This window comes from Periplaneta americana, chromosome 14 (genome assembly GCF_040183065.1).
Source record: "Periplaneta americana isolate PAMFEO1 chromosome 14, P.americana_PAMFEO1_priV1, whole genome shotgun sequence".
Lineage (NCBI taxonomy): Eukaryota > Metazoa > Arthropoda > Insecta > Blattodea > Blattidae > Periplaneta > Periplaneta americana.
In genome coordinates this window covers 79914541-79932051 of record NC_091130.1, presented here as the reverse complement: position 1 = coordinate 79932051, position 17511 = coordinate 79914541, and positions in this window count along the sequence as shown.

The following is a 17511-nucleotide window of genomic DNA, read 5'->3' as shown; positions in this document are numbered from 1 at the left end:
ACACCGTCTCAATTTTTACCTGAAAGTTAGATCTGCATAATATATTTATTACTGTAGGTACTTTAACAGAAAACCACAATTTCAAGTCACACAGAGTTTGTGTGCAGTCGATGTGGGTTTGTGACATCTTGTCAGCCTACTCGATTTATGTGAATATAAAGGGAAAAATGGAGACGGTGTCGGGTGAAGTTCCTGCGTAGCTCAGTAGGTAGAGCGTTGGTGCGTTCAGCCAAAGGTCCCAGTATCAATACCAAGGCCCCGCAACAATATTTTCCTTCAAATTATTGAAGTCTGCTTCAAAGGGAGTTTTACCTGAGAGCTAGATTTGCATAATATATACGTTACTGTAGGTACGTTAACAGAAAACCACAATTTCAAGTCACACAGAGTTTGTGTGCACTAGATGTGAGTTTCTGGCGTCTTGTCAACCCATTCGGATTATGTGGATATAAAGGGAAAAATTGAGACGGTGTCGGGGAAAGTTCCTGGTTAGAGCATTGGTGCGTTCAGCCAAAGGTCCCGGGATCGATACCCGGTCCCTGAACAATTCTTCCTTTCATATTATTCAAGTCTGCCTCACACGAAGCTTTGCCTGAAAGCTAGACTTGCATAATATATACGTTAATGTAGGTACGTTAACAGATAACCACAATTTTAAGTCACACAGAGTTTGTGTGCACTCGATGTGCTTTCTGGCGTCTTGTCAGCTCACTCGAGTTATGTGGATATAAAGAGAAAAATTGAGAGGGTGTCTGGTGAAGTTCCTGGGTAGCTCATTCGGTAGATCGTTGGTGCGTTCAGCCAAAGATCCCGGGATAAATACCCGGCCCTGGCACCATTTTTCCCTTGAAATTATTTAATTATGGAATAGATTACACTGTGCAGCAATTAAAAACTTTTTTCTATCCTTTGAATGAAACTATGTGATTTTAACTAAATGAGATACGCTGAATTCATTTCTCAAATACGAAATGTTTTAATAGATACCATTTTCATTGTACAAACACTTCTTTACTTATATAAGTTTGTTTCACTAACAAACAAGAAAAGTGAAACATTTGAAAAAGCATTTGAACATGGCTACAGCTTTCTTCCGTGGCCACTCTGGAAGATTGCTGATTTCAGCCGACCATTGGCTACTCTGGGATCGCTGACTCAAGAGTTGGGCATGTTCGGTGTGCTTAGTATATATTGAAACATTCATTATGCTAGGTAGGCCACCTCAAAGAAATTGCAGCGGAAACTAAATAGAGATTCTGATGATGATACTGATGGTAACAACTATTCACTTGAATAGGCTACTTTCATTAGTTTAAATCCTGCTATATTGTCAACACATCAGCTGAAATTGAAAATAGGAACAACAGGAATGCTAATTCATAATATTATAAACATAAAAAAGGACTGATAAATGGTGCTCGATTCCTCAGTCACCGAATAAAAACACATTACACGCGGAGATGTTAAATGGAGAATCCAAATGGATAAGAGTTAGAAGATTGAATGACATAAAAATGAAGATTGAGAACACGAAACAGCAGGGAACGATGAAGGGCCACAAAGGAATTTTCCATTCGGATATTTTGTACCCTGAAATATTCTAGTTTGAAGAAATAGAATTTGTGGAACGTAAAGACTTAACACAATAACATACCGGTAGTGTAAAAGGCCGTCTTTTTATTGTGGACTTATGAGCTTTTGTAAGTATACGATATGCTATTGTGTTTTCCTTATGTGAAATTACAATTTAGAAAGGTAGCTGTAAATGACCGTGACACAATATTAGGTTAAAATTTGTCTTTTCTGTGCAAATGTGTAATATACAATATAGAATAGAATACGAAAGCTACACATAATGTAACTCAATTTATGAAATAAATTATATTAGCGTTTTGAGTTGCAATGGAAGAATTCGCTTACGTTTTTCATTTCATAAAATAGCTCTAACGCTGAATGTCATGTTATGTATTATTCCGTTGATAAGTAGTATACAAAGTGGACTGTCGTCAAGGGTTTGAGGGTATGGAGGCCCTGGAGGGGCGTGGCCAAAGGAGGGGTGGGGGAAGTAGGCGTGGCGTTGCTTCGTCATGGGTTGAAACAGAAGTGGGGGAACTCAATTTTGATTGGTGCATGGAGGGAGGGTCTCAAATGCGATTGGTTAATGGGGTTGGAAGGGGATTGTGATTAGCGAATGAGAATGGAGACCTCATGTATGTAAGTGGTCGTAAACGGTGGTTGGGTGGGGTGATCCGCGTGTGCAATTGGATAATGGGAGAGAGATAATTTTGGGGGGGGATGGGAGTGTTGAATTTCGATTAATTGTTGGTATTACAACATTTGATTGATAGTGAGGAGAGGGGAGGAGTTGTGGTTGCCCCTGCGTGATAGTAATTCACCTTGAAAGAACTAGGTCACACGTGTCAAAAGGAAGGCGATGTTTCGAATACGCATGTTCCTGTGGGTCTTATTTGACACTTGTATTATTTTTTTTCGACCATCGCCTGTTCCCTGGCCAGTTGAAAATAATTTTCTGTTGTGAAATATGTATGAGTATGTATTACGCAGTCGGTTTAGCCATCTGTGTGAGAGGTGAATCCCGCACGTGGAAGTGAAAGTGAGTCCTCGACTATATGACATTGACTGGACGCGGCTGTCTGAAGCACGCAAACAGTAATTGAAAGAGAAAGTATATCACCTTGGTGGAAGTAAAACAATGCATCAAATCGAATTCAAAAAGATGAAATAGCGGAAAGGTTAGTAGAAATGAATAAAATTACTCAAATATGTGGAGAAAACTCAATTCTCACTTCAAAAATGACCTATGATTATTAGAAGTGAATAAAATGTATAACATAATAACAATGGAGAAAACTCACTTCAACAGTCACCTGGTTGCTGTATTTAAAGAGGCATAAATACATAAAGTTAGCATGATTTATACTCTATCTATGGCTGGAAGTAAAATCTTTTACCTGATTCCAGACATTCGCGGAGAAGACTGTAATTTCTCACAGCAGTTGTTAAAAGTACAAAGGGATATACATAAAAAGACTTGGACTTTTCACGATAGATTGACGCATAACCACAGTCAGAGAAAGGTTTCAGTAAGGCAGAAAAATCTTTCACCTTACTCCTTCCGCAGAAAATTAATAATAATAATAATAATAATAATAATAATAATAATAATAATAATAATAATAATAATAATAATGATCAATCTTTTTCCAAAAATAAATGGTGTTTACATTTATAATTACACATCGTAACGCATAAATCTAATGCATGAGTCTTATCAAAGTGCAAAATGCTCCATGCACCATATTGTAAGAAACTTTTAATATTTCTTTTTAATTATATGTTCGGAGAAGGTATATAAATAATTATAAGTATTAGTTTATTATGGGGATTTTTGAAATTTTGCTCAACAAATATGTTAAATTCTAAAGCAGAGTACTCACTTAAATGTATCTTTAAAATGTCTTGCATTTCATCAGTAATGCATTCTCAAATATCTTTTAATTCACTCTCATGATTTGTTAGATTTAGAGCACATTCACGGAGCAGACTGGTAATTCTCACATCAGTTGTTAAAAGTACAAAGAGATATACAGAACATGTATAATTAACCATCCTGAGACCACAAATCGTATTTTTGACATTTTTGTTTGTTTGTATGTCTGTCTATGTTACCTTTTCACACAATAATGGCCGAACCAATTCGCATCGAAACTAAAAACAAGTTTATGCACAAGCATTGTAAGTTTATTATGAGTAAATAAAAGTATATAAAATATACTATTCTTATTATTTAAAGACGCTCATGCACACATCTTCTTTTACATGGAGGTTCATAAAATCCAAGTAAATGCTCACTTGAATAATTACCTATAATTACTAGTCAATCTCCAGAATTAATAATAATAATAATAATAATAATAATAATAATAATAATAATAATAATAATAATGGTGTTTTTATAGGTACATCTAACATTGAAACATACGATTAGCTGTGTGTGTTTTAATGTCACAATGAATAATATTCCCTATTTGTTGTGCAAGACCGCCTTAAATAGATGGAATCATTTTCGTAATACGCTGGATGGGTACAAACAGACATACCCCATTTCTTTATTTTACTTCCGTATTCAGACTACGAAGAGTGATACAAATGTGTTTCTTATAAGTGAAGCTAACATTGAAACATACGATTAGCTGTGTGTCTTTTAATGTTGCAATACTCTATCAGTCATCTCACGTTACAATAAGCTCAGTGATAGTATGTGAAAACTACATCACAATAATTCTCGTTATGTTTAATATAGTATTTTAGTTAAATATAAAAAGAAGTGGATCAAATTCTCCCTGTTGGCTTAAAATATAAGTCTTTAAGTGGAAATTATTGATTTATAAATATATTATGATACACAACCGAGAGAGTTTGAGATTCGCTTCTGGGAGATCATGGGTTCAAAGTATCTGACTGAACTTTTTCATGGTTTCCTTAGATGCATATTACTATTGGCTCACTGGAGCGGAGTTATTTTACAAAGGAGCAATTTTATCTATATGAGTCGGATAGAAGTGAAGATTGAATTTACAGTACGTAAGGTACTCTTTTATAGAGTAGAATTATTTCAACCTGAGTTACTAGTACGAAGGACGAAACTGGTAATTAGAATTAGATGCAATAGTCTATAGTGCGATAATATGCACATGATTTATAAATAGATTATGATACACAACCGAGAGAGTTTGAGATTCGCTTCTGGGAGATCATGGGTTCAAAGTATCTGACTGAACTTTTTCATGATTTCCTTAGATGCATATAACTATTGGCTCACTGGAGCGGAGTTATTTTATCTATATGAGTCGGGCAGAAGTGAAGACTGAGTTTACAGTACGTAAGGTACTCTTTTATAGAGTAGAATTATTTCAACCTGAGTTACTAGTACGAAGGACGAAACTGGTAATTGGAATTAGATGCAATAGTCTATACTGCGATAATATGCACAAAAGAACTGAAGACTGTATCGAAATGAAAGGTCACAATTTTAAAAAAATTGTTTAAATACCGGTATACATATTATGATTATTTTTCAATTTAACTTCATATCTGTCTATCGGGATGTTTGTTACCTTTTACACACAATAATGGCGGAACCGATTTCTATTAACATTGGAATATTATTTCGTTTTTTGCACTGTCTTTGTTGATTACTCCGAGTACACATATAACATATTAATGACTGCTGATTAGATGTAATGAACTTACATTAGCCTACTGCATAATCATGTTGAAGCTCACATCCCAGCCACTCGACTGTGAAAGAGACACGTGTGAGAATACCACATAACTCATGAACTTCCTTTAGATTTCTCAGTATGGTATTGAGTTCTCAAGGTCCATGTGTGCGTTGACTTTTACTTTCACCGCGCTAACCATGATCGAGAAATGGATAGAGAAAGTAAAATAACGAACTGTTGCATTAGCGACAATTTTGAATGCTATCGTTAAATATAAAAAAGAAGTGGATCCAATGCAACAAGTTGTCTATAGCAAAGAATAGTTGGTTTGATGAGGATGATGTATTGAAATAAAAACAAGTTTATGCACAAGTACTGTAAGTTTATTATGAGCAAATAAAAAGTATATAAAATATACTATTATTATTTAAAGATCTCTTGCACACGTCTTCTTTTACATGGGGGTTCATAAAATCCATGTGGCACTCTATTAACACCATATTGTAATACAACACAATCACATATCCAACTACCACAATTTAAATCTGATTATTGTTTCATGAAAATAAAGTCCCCACCTCTGTTTGGGGATTTTTTGTTAAGACTAAAGTACTTTAAGTAATTACAGTCACATTTCCAGCTATCACAACCACAATTTATCACAGTTCTGGAATTTGACGTTTCTTCTTTCTCATCCTCCTCCACATTCCAAGTACGTATAATCATATTACCCTTTCCTACATTCCAGGTATCTGATACAACATTCGCTTTTCCTTTCAATGCTTCTGGTTGACACCGACTGTATCTAACGCTACTGAAAACACTGTGGTAGCTCCTTTATTTATTGCTCAGGTGTTTCCTTAGATGCATACGATAATATATATGTACCTAATTTCATTTTAATTTATTTTATTTACATAAAAATGATGCAGAACCGAGAGAGTATGAGACCCGCATCGAGGAGGTCACGGGTTCAAATTCTGTGGCCGAGTATAAAGACAACTGCCCTTCCGCTCCACTCCTAAGATGTTAATTCCAACATTATCGAATACAACCATCATCTACACCTTATTACCTATGTTAAAATAAAACATGTCTGACACCGATTGTATCTAACGCTACTGAATATGTACCTAATTTCATTTTAATTTATTTTATTTACATAAACAATGATGCAGAACCGAGAGAGTATGAGACTCACATTGAGGAGGTCACGGGTTAAAATTCTGTGGTCGAGTATAAAGACAACTGCCCTTCCGCTCCACTCCTAAGATGTTAATTCCAACATTATCGAATACAACCATCATCTACACCTTATTACCTATGTTAAAATAAAACATGTTTGACACCGATTGTATCTAACGCTATTGAAAACACTGTGGTAGCTCCTTTATTTATTGCTCTGGTGTTTCCTTAGATTCATATGAGTAATTTAGCATTGAGCTCACTATTTTAAAAAGTGTCACGAAATAACGTTCCTGCGCTTATAATTTACCCATACTATTCGTTTCCCATGTTCCTTAAAATAATATATATGTACATAATTTCATTTTAATTCGTTTTATTTACATAAAAAATGATGGTTATTGCTCTGGTGTTTCCTTAGATGCATAAGAGTAATTTAGCATTGAGCTCACTATTTTAAAAAGTGTCAAAATAATAACGTTCCTGCGCTCATAATTTACCCACACTATTCGTTTCCCATGTTCCTTGAAATAATATATATGTACCTAATTTCATTTTAATTCATTTTATTTACATAAAAAATGATGGTTATTGCTCTGGTGTTTCCTTAGATGCATATGAGTAATTTAGCATTGAGCTCACTATTTTAAAAAGTGTCACGAAATAACGTTCCTGCGCTCATAATTTACCCACACTATTCGTTTCCCATGTTCCTCAAAATAATATATATGTACCTAATTTCATCTTAATTTATTTTATTTACATAAACAATGATGCGCAACCGAGAGAGTATGAGACTCGCATTGAGGAGGTCACGGGTTCAAATTCTGTGGCCGAGTATAAAGACAACTGCCAGATTGGAATTTACATGTCATGATTCATCACCACCTCAATTACCAATACGATAAACATTAATCAAAATCTATAATTAGTTATGGTTACGTCACCTTTCTCGGGGTTGATTGCTATCCCAACATGAACATCTGGCATGGTTGCACAACCGACCTCTGGAGCGGATGCTGTCCCAATGGTGGCGCCAACATCCAGTCAAGTATGTTCCGGATCTGTGTTTGCGTTATCGGAGAGAGCTTTCAAAAATCGTTTGAAGACTTATATTGCTCTAAATCTAACAAATCATGAGAGTGAATTAAAAGATATTTGAGAATGCATCACTGATGAAATCCGAGACATTTTAAAGAGACATTTAAGTGAGTACTCTGCTTTAAAACTTAACATATTTGTTGAGCAAAATATAAAAAAACCCAATGATATTTCAATAAATGTTTTTGCACTTGACGAGAATGATTATGTATTTCCTCTCAGGATGTGCGAAATGGAATTACCAAATCATAGGGCTTTGTTATACATTAGTAATGATAGAGAGTTTTGGATTTGAAATACACAAGTTCATTATATGTTTGTATGATGAATGGTATAAAACCTGAGGATATGGAAGCATGATTGAGAGTCATGAATGTCACAATTGTGTGAATGTTAATGATTAAACTGAACCTAGTCATTGTGGATTGAGGATGGGGATGTGCTTGGTAAAAGAAAATAGTAACAAAATAACATTATATGTATATATTGATTCATAAAAAAAAATAATAACATGTAGTGAGTATTCAAATACTTTTTCAGTTAGTGAATTCCAAGACAATCCACTTCTTCCAAATTATACACATGACTGGTGATAAATTGTTCCAAGAATTCTTTCTTTTCCACACCCTTTGTATAAATACACTGAATCAGCATCATTGTAATTAACATAACCAATACGATTAGTTTCACGGCGTCCAGTGACGGGGTGGTTTCAGCACAAAACAGCTTCCTTGCTGTAAATTCCCGTGGAGACGGCAAGTTCTTTTCAAATACAGTGTTGTTTATTCAAGCTTCTTGGAAACCTTGTACGTCAGTTATCATAATGGACGTCCTGAAACAAAATAAAAGCGGCGTAGCATGATACCTATTGTAAATTGTATAATGTCACAGAAAAGAAAAACGCAAACACATATACTTACATTTTTAAACATATGATATGAGTAAAAGCACTTTATACATAATCCAATAAGACACTTTGAACATTGTGTTCGAACAATGCTCTTACACCCTTTTTGAGCACATCTCTTCCTCCCTTTCAATGGGATATATTGAACCCAATGATTTATACAATCATATCGAGATACTCCATCATATGTAATCGGGGAAGAAGTTAGTTGCACACCCAGTTTCTCTGTCCCCATCATTGCAAATGATGCGAAAATGTGACCTATATGTAACAAGAATTCCATTTTCGCATCATTTGCAATGATGGGGACAGAGAAACTGGATGTGCAACTAACTTCTTCCCCGATTACATATGATGGAGTATCTCGATATGATTGTATAAATCATTGGGTTCAATATATCCCATTGAAAGGGAGGAAGAGATGTGCTCAAAAAGGGTGTAAGAGCATTGTTCGAACACAATGTTCAAAGTGTCTTATTGGATTATGTATAAAGTGCTTTTACTCATATCATATGTTTAAAAATGTAAGTATATGTGTTTGCGTTTTTCTTTTCTGTGACATTATACAATTTACAATAGGTATCATGCTACGCCGCTTTTATTTTGTTTCAGGACGTCCATTATGATAACTGACGTACAAGGTTTCCAAGAAGCTTGAATAAACAACACTGTATTTGAAAAGAACTTGCCGTCTCCACGGGAATTTACAGCAAGGAAGCTGTTTTGTGCTGAAACCACCCCGTCACTGGACGCCGTGAAACTAATCGTATTGGTTATGTTAATTACAATGATGCTGATTCAGTGTATTTATACAAAGGGTGTGGAAAAGAAAGAATTCTTGGAACAATTTATCACCAGTCATGTGTATAATTTGGAAGAAGTGGATTGTCTTGGAATTCACTAACTGAAAAAGTATTTGAATACTCACTACATGTTATTATTTTTTTTTATGAATCAATATATACATATAATGTTATTTTGTTACTATTTTCTTTTACCAAGCACATCCCCATCCTCAATCCACAATGACTAGGTTCAGTTTAATCATTAACATTCACACAATTGTGACATTCATGACTCTCAATCATGCTTCCATATCCTCAGGTTTTATACCATTCATCATACAAACATATAATGAACTTGTGTATTTCAAATCCAAAACTCTCTATCATTACTAATGTATAACAAAGCCCTATGATTTGGTAATTCCATTTCGCACATCCTGAGAGGAAATACATAATCATTCTCGTCAAGTGCAAAAACATTTATTGAAATATCATTGGGTTTTTTTATATTTTGCTCAACAAATATGTTAAGTTTTAAAGCAGAGTACTCACTTAAATGTCTCTTTAAAATGTCTCGGATTTCATCAGTGATGCATTCTCAAATATCTTTTAATTCACTCTCATGATTTGTTAGATTTAGAGCAATATAAGTCTTCAAACGATTTTTGAAAGCTCTCTCCGATAACGCAAACACAGATCCGGAACATACTTGACTGGATGTTGGCGCCACCATTGGGACAGCATCCGCTCCAGAGGTCGGTTGTGCAACCATGCCAGATGTTCATGTTGGGATAGCAATCAACCCCGAGAAAGGTGACGTAACCATAACTAATTATAGATTTTGATTAATGTTTATCGTATTGGTAATTGAGGTGGTGATGAATCATGACATGTAAATTCCAATCTGGCAGTTGTCTTTATACTCGGCCACAGAATTTGAACCCGTGACCTCCTCAATGCGAGTCTCATACTCTCTCGGTTGCGCATCATTGTTTATGTAAATAAAATAAATTAAGATGAAATTAGGTACATATATATTATTTTGAGGAACATGGGAAACGAATAGTGTGGGTAAATTATGAGCGCAGGAACGTTATTTCGTGACACTTTTTAAAATAGTGAGCTCAATGCTAAATTACTCATATGCATCTAAGGAAACACCAGAGCAATAACCATCATTTTTTATGTAAATAAAATGAATTAAAATGAAATTAGGTACATATATATTATTTCAAGGAACATGGGAAACGAATAGTGTGGGTAAATTATGAGCGCAGGAACGTTATTATTTTGACACTTTTTAAAATAGTGAGCTCAATGCTAAATTACTCTTATGCATCTAAGGAAACACCAGAGCAATAACCATCATTTTTTATGTAAATAAAACGAATTAAAATGAAATTATGTACATATATATTATTTTAAGGAACATGGGAAACGAATAGTATGGGTAAATTATAAGCGCAGGAACGTTATTTCGTGACACTTTTTAAAATAGTGAGCTCAATGCTAAATTACTCATATGAATCTAAGGAAACACCAGAGCAATAAATAAAGGAGCTACCACAGTGTTTTCAATAGCGTTAGATACAATCGGTGTCAAACATGTTTTATTTTAACATAGGTAATAAGGTGTAGATGATGGTTGTATTCGATAATGTTGGAATTAACATCTTAGGAGTGGAGCGGAAGGGCAGTTGTCTTTATACTCGACCACAGAATTTTAACCCGTGACCTCCTCAATGTGAGTCTCATACTCTCTCGGTTCTGCATCATTGTTTATGTAAATAAAATAAATTAAAATGAAATTAGGTACATATTCAGTAGCGTTAGATACAATCGGTGTCAGACATGTTTTATTTTAACATAGGTAATAAGGTGTAGATGATGGTTGTATTCGATAATGTTGGAATTAACATCTTAGGAGTGGAGCGGAAGGGCAGTTGTCTTTATACTCGGCCACAGAATTTGAACCCGTGACCTCCTCGATGCGGGTCTCATACTCTCTCGGTTCTGCATCATTTTTATGTAAATAAAATAAATTAAAATGAAATTAGGTACATATATATTATCGTATGCATCTAAGGAAACACCTGAGCAATAAATAAAGGAGCTACCACAGTGTTTTCAGTAGCGTTAGATACAGTCGGTGTCAACCAGAAGCATTGAAAGGAAAAGCGAATGTTGTATCAGATACCTGGAATGTAGGAAAGGGTAATATGATTATACGTACTTGGAATGTGGAGGAGGATGAGAAAGAAGAAACGTCAAATTCCAGAACTGTGATAAATTGTGGTTGTGATAGCTGGAAATGTGACTGTAATTACTTAAAGTACTTTAGTCTTAACAAAAAATCCCCAAACAGAGGTGGGGACTTTATTTTCATGAAACAATAATCAGATTTAAATTGTGGTAGTTGGATATGTGATTGTGTTGTATTACAATATGGTGTTAATAGAGTGCCACATGGATTTTATGAACCCCCATGTAAAAGAAGACGTGTGCAAGAGATCTTTAAATAATAATAGTATATTTTATATACTTTTTATTTGCTCATAATAAACTTACAGTACTTGTGCATAAACTTGTTTTTATTTCAATACATCATCCTCATCAAACCAACTATTCTTTGCTATAGACAACTTGTTGCATTGGATCCACTTCTTTTTTATATTTAACGATAGCATTCAAAATTGTCGCTAATGCAACAGTTCGTTATTTTACTTTCTCTATCCATTTCTCGATCATGGTTAGCGCGGTGAAAGTAAAAGTCAACGCACACATGGACCTTGAGAACTCAATACCATACTGAGAAATCTAAAGGAAGTTCATGAGTTATGTGGTATTCTCACACGTGTCTCTTTCACAGTCGAGTGGCTGGGATGTGAGCTTCAACATGATTATGCAGTAGGCTAATGTAAGTTCATTACATCTAATCAGCAGTCATTAATATGTTATATGTGTACTCGGAGTAATCAACAAAGACAGTGCAAAAAACGAAATAATATTCCAATGTTAATAGAAATCGGTTCCGCCATTATTGTGTGTAAAAGGTAACAAACATCCCGATAGACAGATATGAAGTTAAATTGAAAAATAATCATAATATGTATACCGGTATTTAAACAATTTTTTTAAAATTGTGACCTTTCATTTCGATACAGTCTTCAGTTCTTTTGTGCATATTATCGCAGTATAGACTATTGCATCTAATTCCAATTACCAGTTTCGTCCTTCGTACTAGTAACTCAGGTTGAAATAATTCTACTCTATAAAAGAGTACCTTACGTACTGTAAACTCAGTCTTCACTTCTGCCCGACTCATATAGATAAAATAACTCCGCTCCAGTGAGCCAATAGTAATATGCATCTAAGGAAATCATGAAAAAGTTCAGTCAGATACTTTGAACCCATGATCTCCCAGAAGCGAATCTCAAACTCTCTCGGTTGTGTATCATAATCTATTTATAAATCATGTGCATATTATCGCACTATAGACTATTGCATCTAATTCTAATTACCAGTTTCGTCCTTCGTACTAGTAACTCAGGTTGAAATAATTCTACTCTATAAAAGAGTACCTTACGTACTGTAAATTCAATCTTCACTTCTATCCGACTCATATAGATAAAATTGCTCCTTTGTAAAATAACTCCGCTCCAGTGAGCCAATAGTAATATGCATCTAAGGAAACCATGAAAAAGTTCAGTCAGATACTTTGAACCCATGATCTCCCAGAAGCGAATCTCAAACTCTCTCGGTTGTGTATCATAATATATTTATAAATCAATAATTTCCACTTAAAGACTTATATTTTAAGCCAACAGGGAGAATTTGATCCACTTCTTTTTATATTTAACTAAAATACTATATTAAACATAACGAGAATTATTGTGATGTAGTTTTCACATACTATCACTGAGCTTATTGTAACGTGAGATGACTGATAGAGTATTGCAACATTAAAAGACACACAGCTAATCGTATGTTTCAATGTTAGCTTCACTTATAAGAAACACATTTGTATCACTCTTCGTAGTCTGAATACGGAAGTAAAATAAAGAAATGGGGTATGTCTGTTTGTACCCATCCAGCGTATTACGAAAATGATTCCATCTATTTAAGGCGGTCTTGCACAACAAACAGGGAATATTATTCATTGTGACATTAAAACACACACAGCTAATCGTATGTTTCAATGTTAGATGTACCTATAAAAACACCATTATTATTATTATTATTATTATTATTATTATTATTATTATTATTATTATTATTATTAATTCTGGAGATTGACTAGTAATTATAGGTAATTATTCAAGTGAGCATTTACTTGGATTTTATGAACCTCCATGTAAAAGAAGATGTGTGCATGAGCGTCTTTAAATAATAAGAATAGTATATTTTATATACTTTTATTTACTCATAATAAACTTACAATGCTTGTGCATAAACTTGTTTTTAGTTTCGATGCGAATTGGTTCGGCCATTATTGTGTGAAAAGGTAACATAGACAGACATACAAACAAACAAAAATGTCAAAAATACGATTTGTGGTCTCAGGATGGTTAATTATACATGTTCTGTATATCTCTTTGTACTTTTAACAACTGATGTGAGAATTACCAGTCTGCTCCGTGAATGTGCTCTAAATCTAACAAATCATGAGAGTGAATTAAAAGATATTTGAGAATGCATTACTGATGAAATGCAAGACATTTTAAAGATACATTTAAGTGAGTACTCTGCTTTAGAATTTAACATATTTGTTGAGCAAAATTTCAAAAATCCCCATAATAAACTAATACTTATAATTATTTATATACCTTCTCCGAACATATAATTAAAAAGAAATATTAAAAGTTTCTTACAATATGGTGCATGGAGCATTTTGCACTTTGATAAGACTCATGCATTAGATTTATGCGTTACGATGTGTAATTATAAATGTAAACACCATTTATTTTTGGAAAAAGATTGATCATTATTATTATTATTATTATTATTATTATTATTATTATTATTATTATTATTATTATTATTATTATTAAATTTTCTGCGGAAGGAGTAAGGTGAAAGATTTTTCTGCCTTACTGAAACCTTTCTCTGACTGTGGTTATGCGTCAATCTATCGTGAAAAGTCCAAGTCTTTTTATGTATATCCCTTTGTACTTTTAACAACTGCTGTGAGAAATTACAGTCTTCTCCGCGAATGTCTGGAATCAGGTAAAAGATTTTACTTCCAGCCATAGATAGAGTATAAATCATGCTAACTTTATGTATTTATGCCTCTTTAAATACAGCAACCAGGTGACTGTTGAAGTGAGTTTTCTCCATTGTTATTATGTTATACATTTTATTCACTTCTAATAATCATAGGTCATTTTTGAAGTGAGAATTGAGTTTTCTCCACATATTTGAGTAATTTTATTCATTTCTACTAACCTTTCCGCTATTTCATCTTTTTGAATTCGATTTGATGCATTGTTTTACTTCCACCAAGGTGATATACACCGTGTTCCGCTTATAAGTATAACAAAAGAAATAGCTATAACTTCTGAATTAATACAAGTATATAGTTGAAACCAACTGCTACAAAGAATGAAAACTTGGAATTTTTGTTACCTTATGTTCCATAAACCTCAACATGGCTTCCATTGGTGGCACGGGAAATATCCAACCGGTATTCAACCTCGACCCAAGTGTTATGAAGCATCTGTGGTGTAACATTGTTGACAGCAGCATAAATTCTTTCTTGTAAGTCTGCCAAATCACGTACTGGCGTCCTGTAGACCTGGTCCTTAACAAACCCCCACAGGAAAAAATCAGGTGGTGTTAGATCTGGTGATCTGGCAGGCCATGTGATGTACGGTGATCCTCTTCCGATCCATCTTGCAGGGAATTGTTCGTCTAAGAATGTGCGAACCATGTTGGCAAAGTGTGGTGGAGCCCCATCTTGCTGGAAAATTGCTCCATCTGGGAGTTGTGGCACAGCATACAGTTGCAACATATCCAGGTACGTGTTTGCAGTGACTGTCTTTTCAGCAAAGAAATAGGGACCAATGATTCTGTCACGCATGATCCCACACCAAACATTCCATTTAGGGGAATCCCGTTGGTGTTCAATTACGACACTTGGATTTTCCGACCCCCAGATGCGACAATTGTGTCGGTTTACTTTTCCACTGACGTGGAAGGTTGCCTCATCTGAGAAACAGACTCGAGTTAGAAATGTGTCGTCATCGTCCACTTTATCCAACATTGTTTCTGCAAAGCGTTTTCGTTCCAGTTTATCATTCGGCGTAATCATCTGATGAAGTTGCAGCTTGTACGCTCGCAAACGCAATCTTTTATGGAGCACTGTATGCACTGTTGTTGGTGGGATGTTCAACTGCACACTAGCCTGTCGAATGGATTTCCGCGGGCTTCTCTGAAATGCCTCGCGAATGCGTTCGACATTTTCGTCAGACACTTTACGCTTGGAATGTTTACCTGCATTAGACAACAAACTTCCTGTTTCTCTGAGCTGCCTATCCCATTTCATTATTGAGACGTACGTCGGTACAGCTTCCCTCGGTCTAAGATTGTACTGACGGCGAAACAAGCGCTGTACACAAATTATGGATCTATGTTCTGCTAATGACAGCACACAAAAGGCTTTCTGCTGTGGCGTCCACATGCTGACTGACTAAATATACGATACGAATTCCCTTATTTAATGATCTGCGCATGCGTGAGTCTTCTAAAAATAAGTAACAACAATGGATTAAAACTTCCCAATTTCCTCTTTACAATGGTACCAATCTTAACCCATTTGCATGCATTGTTATGAAATTATAACTATTTCTTTTATTATACTTATAAGCGGAACACAATGTACTTTCTCTTTCAATTACTGTTTGCGTGCTTCAGACAGCCGCGTCCAGTCAATGTCATATAGTCGAGGACTCACTTTCACTTCCACGTGCGGGATTCACCTCTCACACAGATGGCTAAACCGACTGCGTAATACATACTCATACATATTTCACAACAGAAAATTATTTTCAACTGGCCAGGGAACAGGCGATGGTCGAAAAAAAATAATACAAGTGTCAAATAAGACCCACAGGAACATGCGTATTCGAAACATCGCCTTCCTTTTGACACGTGTGACCTAGTTCTTTCAAGGTGAATTACTATCACGCAGGGGCAACCACAACTCCTCCCCTCTCCTCACTATCAATCAAATGTTGTAATACCAACAATTAATCGAAATTCAACACTCCCATCCCCCCCCCAAAATTATCTCTCTCCCATTATCCAATTGCACACGCGGATCACCCCACCCAACCACCGTTTACGACCACTTACATACATGAGGTCTCCATTCTCATTCGCTAATCACAATCCCCTTCCAACCCCATTAACCAATCGCATTTGAGACCCTCCCCCCATGCACCAATCAAAATTGAGTTCCCCCACTTCTGTTTCAACCAATGACGAAGCAACGCCACGCCTACTTCCCCCACCCCTCCTTTGGCCACGCCCCTCCAGGCCCTCCATACCCTCAAACCCTTGACGTCAGTCCACTTTGTATACTAGTTTGATATATTGACGGTTCAGAATGACAAGGTTCTATCTAGAGTTTTTTTTTTTCATACACAACGTAGGACAGACACATATTCTAAACAAGGACAACAATAAACATGCAGTCATCATCATTTACTAGCACAGATACATAGACATACTAACACTATACAATGGAAAAAAAGCACTATACAAACACGTGAACAAAATACATCCAAAACTACACTACACACCAGAAATAGAAATCGAAAACAACAAATTCATAAATTTCTTAGACATCATAATAGCAAAAACAGACAACGAACATAATTTCAAAATACACAGGAAACTCACTACCACGGTAACACACATACACAACACCTCCAATCGCCCCACACAACACAACACGCAGTATTTCGATCAATGATACACAGACTCATCAACATTCTTCTGAACGAACAAGGCACACCATCAAATACATAGCACAGAAATATGGATATAGGGGAGAGTCGGGTAGTATCGGACGTCGGGTAATATCGGACAATGAGTTTCTTTCATCTACCACACGATGATAGTACCTGATTGACATGGTTACGTTTCTGTGATGTCGCATAGAGAAACGTAACCATGTCATTCAGGTACTACCATATGGTGGTAGATGAAAGAAACGCACTGTCCGATATTACCCGATGTCCGATACTACTCGACTCTCCCCTAATCCCAACATTATAGACAACAT